Raw genomic sequence first — 6,000 nt, forward strand, 5'->3', positions numbered from 1 at the left:
TAGAAGTATTTAATTTTTAATTACTTAAATAAATAATTATTTAATTTTATTAATTCTAAAATGATTTAGAATTGTTTTAGGAACCTTTTTCCTTTTCGGATCTTTTACGGAGCTTTGACTGTCTGATCGATCGGTTCTTCCATTGAGGTAATTTTTTTTTTATGTTATTGTTCATTTAATTTATAATTAATTAGTTCATTCCAAAATGTTTTTTTTTATTTTTTATAATATTTGTCCAGAAAACTTAGAATTTTTTACAACCTTCCAAAATGGTTTGGAATAATTAAAAAAAATCCAAAATAGGTTAGAATGTTGCCCTATTAATTTATGAAATTCCAAAATAGTGTAGAATAATTATAGAATATCCAAAATTGTGTAGAATATTTTGTAGAGGCAACAAACGCAGTAACTTGTACAGGCAACAAACGCACCAAATGGGCATTTTTCTTTGGTTTTTCTTCGTTTTTCTTCATTTTCTGCAAATTAAAACCAAACAAACGCAGTAACTTGATCCTAGGTGTATTCTATTCACTTTATATTCAAAATACAAGATATTTGGTGTTATTTCGTGATAAAAATCAGATCGAATATCTATATAATTTAGGCCTATCAATTTCATCATTAGGCACTCCATTGTTTAAGGGACAATGAAGAAACCCTGCAGATCTTTTTGTGGAACCGGAAAGATAGGCAAAACCGGTGATGGTTGTTTCAAATAGGCACAACACCAAAGCCTTACTTTATTTAAAGTACCAAGTATAAAACTTGTCCATCCGTTTTATTACTGATCGGACGAACTCACCGGTGTTAATTGTTTAAGGGCACAAGCTTAACAAAGCCCATTTGGTGGCGTGAGGCCTTTTTGGAATTTGTGGATAGCTAGGGGACCTCATGTTCGCTCAAGATAAGTCATTCACCAATAAAGTTATGTGGAGATTTTTTTTTTCAAACTTGTTTTTATTTCGAGTTTATTTGAGGCTTCAGACTTATTTGAAGTTTGGATTTTTTTTTCTTTTTCTTTTTTTCTTTTTTCTTTTTTTTTCTTTTTTTTTTCTCTCTCCTTTTTTGTTAATTTAGAATTTGATGGTTTTTTTTTTAGCTAGGCAAAATACTTCCTGAGATATTGTCCATGGACAGGAGGTATAAACCTTTCGCCATAGCAATCTACGAGTTGGTAGACATTTCCACCGAATGCACATTCGACTCTATAGGGTCCCTCCCATTTTGGCACCGCTTTATTGCCTGTAGGTTGCCCTTTGACTAATCTACAGAATATGAGGACTAATTCCTCCTCTTTGAACTTTGCTAGGGGACCCTTCGAGTAAGGTACCCATAATATCATCTTATTTTTGTCAATGCTTTCAGGCAATGTGGGTTCATCGTCGATGTGTATAGGGAACATTAGCGTCCCTCTTTCTCGAGTAACCTGGGTGCTCGGTTCACCGAGAAAGCCCCGAATATTCGCATATTTCATGCTTTTATAACTGGAGTCTTTAACAAGTAGATAGGCGTTGTTCATCAGGGTGTGCTTAACTACACAGGAATCCCAAACCCTATTCATTGGTTTTGAATATTCTATACTCTGAACCCATATCGTTTCTCCAACCTCAAATATCTGCGCGTCACGAAGCATATGTTTTGTGGGTTTTATTCCACATTCCGGGCATATTAGTGTCCCAGGGGCTTTTTCAGTCATGTTGCAGATTCCGCATAAGAATATTTCTTACGGATTAGGCTCTGTTATGAATAAATGTGTTACTTCTAATACACTTTCTTCATCATCTGACCCGCCTAGTGAGCCTTTATCGTATTCGGTTTGGTTATTGATCATACTGCGTGTATCATCTACTTCTTCCCAATCAGTCATCTGTTCCGAAGAGGAATATTCAAGAGGGCATGAGCTCTCTCCTTCATCTAATTGCTTTGGGATTGAGCCACATCTTGCGCGCTTCTTTTTCGCACGTTCTGCCTTTAGGATTACTTCGCATCCTTGGCATATCCTGGTTTGGTACCTGTCATCCAAGACCTTTGCCTCTTCTTTTTCAACTGTGCCGCAAGGTGGGTGGTACACTCTCTCACACCTGTAGCACATGAACATTAACCAATAGTTACATTCTTTACCACATTCAGCACAAAAAGCCTTCGTTATAGGCACCCAACCTTCGGAGTCCCATTCAAGCTTAGATGCCGTATCCCATTCCTCATATTCAAAATCTTCCATATGACAGGAAGCCTCCATCTCTCATTCGGAACTTTATTCTTAGCAATATGGGAGCTTGATTCTCATATTTCTCTATCTATTATTTTGGAGGATGTTGCACCGGTGATGAGTTTCCTTTTTTTTGTTCTTTGTCTTTTGTTGTTGCCATTTCTAAGAGATATGTATGCGCGGCATATGCCGAGAGTGGCCTCTTTGGTGCGTGGTTGCGTGTGAGGTGAATAAACTTCCTCATCCTTCCCTTTTTCTTGTGAGCATAACTGGCGAGTCATCAATTCGACTCCATGAGCAACAGTGGTGCAAATGGGTTCTGGGTGAGTATGTCCTGGTATTTGCACATTTTCCTCTTGCAAGACAGGTCCCCCAACCCTGTTTCTGAGTCTGAGCTCTTATGGCCTACCGGCAGCGAGTCATTCTTGTTTTCTTCTTCCTGGCTGTGGGATACAGAGCCAGATGTTGTTTTTCTTACTCCCTTATCGTTGATGGTGAGAGCATTATCCTATTCTACCATAGTCTCGGCCTCCCTCTTAAGCCTCAAGTTCTGAGAGACGCTCTTGGTGTTGTTGAGACGAGCAAAGGCGCTGCCCATTTCAGGCTTCATCGGAGCCATCAGTGTCTTGGCTATCACCGGGAGCATTGCACTCCTTGGTGGTGATGCTGGAATGATCTCTACTGCTTGTGGAATGGTACCGAACTGGAGGATGGTACCAAATGTAATCATCAGTGACGGCAAAATGTTGTAACCACTCCCCAAACCAAGCGAAGGATTGAAGTGCGGTTCCGGACACTTGTTATCCTCCCACTCAAAGCGAGTTACATGTTGTGGTGAGGAGGTGTTGCTCATCTGTAAAGTAGAAGAAGATACCCATTAGTTTAGAACCTCTCGATCTCTGATTGATACCCTAAGCACATGTCAATTTTCGTCAAGCCCCAAAGATGGAAGGAGAAGAAAGTCCCACCGGGCGTGCCAGAATCTGTTGAGGCATTTTTGTCGGCCTGTTAATTTGGTGTAGACTGGCGCGAACCTCTCTGCAGATACACTCCCTCCCTTGAGAAGGTAAAGGGGAGGAAGCTTATTATTTGATTGTGGGGGATTCTTTTCCTTCCGACAGGCGCAAGCCCCTGCTGTTAATTATCCTAGATAGTACCCAGGAACCTCCGATTAAGGGGATAGACGAAATGACATGACTAGGGTAGGGTATCAGAAGTGCAATTAAGAAGAGAGGGTGGTACTGAATAAGAGGGGCAGTACTGATTCAACCCTCGAGGGGCATACTAATGGTGTATGCCTAGGGTTTTCTAGGTCTTTTATTTAATTTAGGTTTTGCCTAGGATTTTCTAGGGCTTTTGTTTAATTTGAGGTTGCCTATTACATGCAAGGACTTTAGCTGATTTGAAGGTGCATAGGGTTTTCTAGGGCTTTTGTTTGGAGTGCCTATTTCATGCAAGGACTTTAGCTGTTTCGAGGGTGCCTAGGATTTTTCTAGGGCTTTTGTTTGGGGTACCTGTTTCATGAAAGGGCTTTAGCTGAATTTATGTCATGGGTGACACCGGACTACTTGAGTGGGTGTCTGGAACACTTCGACAGCCTACGGGTCGGACTGGCGCAGAGGGTTTGGACCAGGGCGTATCATGTGCCCGTGGCATCTATAGGGTTTTCCTTCCCTTGGGGTGCCTGTTACATGCAAGGGCTTTAGCTGAATTTTTGTATTGTTAGGGTGTTACGTTACGAAATTTTTACAATTAAATTCAAATGAATTAAAAGCAAGAATCAAGTTAATTGTGTTAACAAAATGGAAGTTAAAACCTTAATTTAGGTTCCTCTAATTAAGTAAGTTAAGTGTGAATCGAAACCGCGTCGAAATTTCGAGAATTTGAGACTTTACAGGCTCACTGCGTCCGCACTGGTAGGTGACTGCGGGTGACTGACCCGCACTGACTTCTGTTTTCCTTAAATTGCCTTTGAAATTTCTGTGAGTGCGGGTGAGGCCACCCGCACTGCGGGTGGGTGCGGCCGCACTCATGATTTTCTGTGTTGAACTGAAATTGGCTAAGTACTGAGTGCGGGTGAGGCCACCCGCACTGCGGGTCAGTGCGTCCGCATTACGCTCGGACTTTTTCTGAAATTATGCCAAAAAATCTACTAAGTTCTGAGTGCGGGTGAAGTGACCTGCACTGCGGGTGATTTCTGTGTTAAAATTCATTCCAAAAATCTACTAAGTCCTGACTGCGGGTGAAGCCACCCGCACTCCGGGTGATTTCTGTGTTAAAATTCATTCCAAAAATCTACTAAGTCCTGACTGCGGGTGAAGCCACCCGCACTGCGGGTGATTTCTGTGTTAAAATTCATTCCAAAAATCTACTAAGTTCTGACTGCGGGTGAAGCCACCCGCATTGCGGGTGATTTCTGTGTTAAAATTCATGCTGAAAACTGACTAAGTGCTGAGTGCGGGTGAAGTGACCCGCACTGCGGGTGGAGGACCCGCACCGACACCGATTTTTGCACTGGAAAGTGCTGGAAGGACCTACAAACTGCCGAGTGCGTCCGCACTCAGATCCAGTGCGGGTGAGTGATCCGCACTGGGTGATTCCAAGGGCTTATTTGCATAATTCCTGCTCTCTCTCTCTCTCCCACTTCATTCCTTTACCATTTTAAGTGAAATTTCTGCCAAGAGAGAAGAAAAAGAGCGAGAGAGTTTCCCGTTCCTCTCAAACCCCCGATTATTGCGAGAAATCGAAACCGGAACCAAGTAAACGCCCGTGGATCTCTTCTAACTCTCCTATTCGGTATTCTTTTCTCTTTTTGTTTCTCTCTAAAATCTACGATTTCTCGATTTCTCTGGTTTTCATTTTAAACTCGAGATTTGTGTTCGAATTACTCGAGGACTAGTTCCTCTACACTCATTGCTTGTTTATTTGTCAATATTTTTCCCGATTTCCTCCGATTTGTGAATTCTAATTTCTAGGGTTTCGTGCCAAAACCCAAATTGAGTATAATCGTGAATTGACTAGTTTAATCCAACTGATTAGACTTATAATCGGTAAGGTTACCTTTTGATCTTGAATTTTTAGAACGTTTAACGGTTAATTTGAGGTTTTGACCAAATTAGGGTTTAACCAATCGGTAAATTGAATTGATCCAAGAACCAAAGTAGTGAAACGGTGATTGATTGTTACCAAAGTGAAATGGTATATGGCTAGAGGGCCTAGATGCATTTGTGCACCGCTATATGAGATTTTTAATAAGAAAGAAGGAACCGAAAAGAATTGATTTGGGACTGTACAAACCCTAAGTAAACGTATAGACCACTGAACCCGAATTAAACCAAGTAAACGTATAATATAGGTGTAGGCTCGGTCGAGCAAGATATCGCGAGACAATTCGAGACGCCCGATCCTTAAATTAAGCGGTACGCTCGTCATACTAAGGTGCGGGATTCTTGGACTTGTTTGATACTTTATTTTCACGAATTAAACTGTGTATTCGTTTGTCATGTTGAATATCATTGATTGCATCATTGAATTGTGTAGAGCATTTGCATAGCCCAATCAAATTAAACTCGAATTGATGTGACTTGAGTGATTTGCATGCTGGTATGGTTGTAGGCTGTGTCGATCTATTATGATCTGATTTGATTGAAAGTCACCACGATTAGATTGAATATGTTTGTGAATGGATTTACGAAGTTGAGCACTTGGATCCAATGAATTTGCCAAGTCGGGCTGTATGCTGACTTGGATTCCCAGGATCCTAAATGGCCTTAGGTGAACGGCCCTCGATG

This window comes from Carex rostrata, chromosome 31, assembly GCF_964058835.1.
Source record: "Carex rostrata chromosome 31, lpCarRost1.2, whole genome shotgun sequence".
Lineage (NCBI taxonomy): Eukaryota > Viridiplantae > Streptophyta > Magnoliopsida > Poales > Cyperaceae > Carex > Carex rostrata.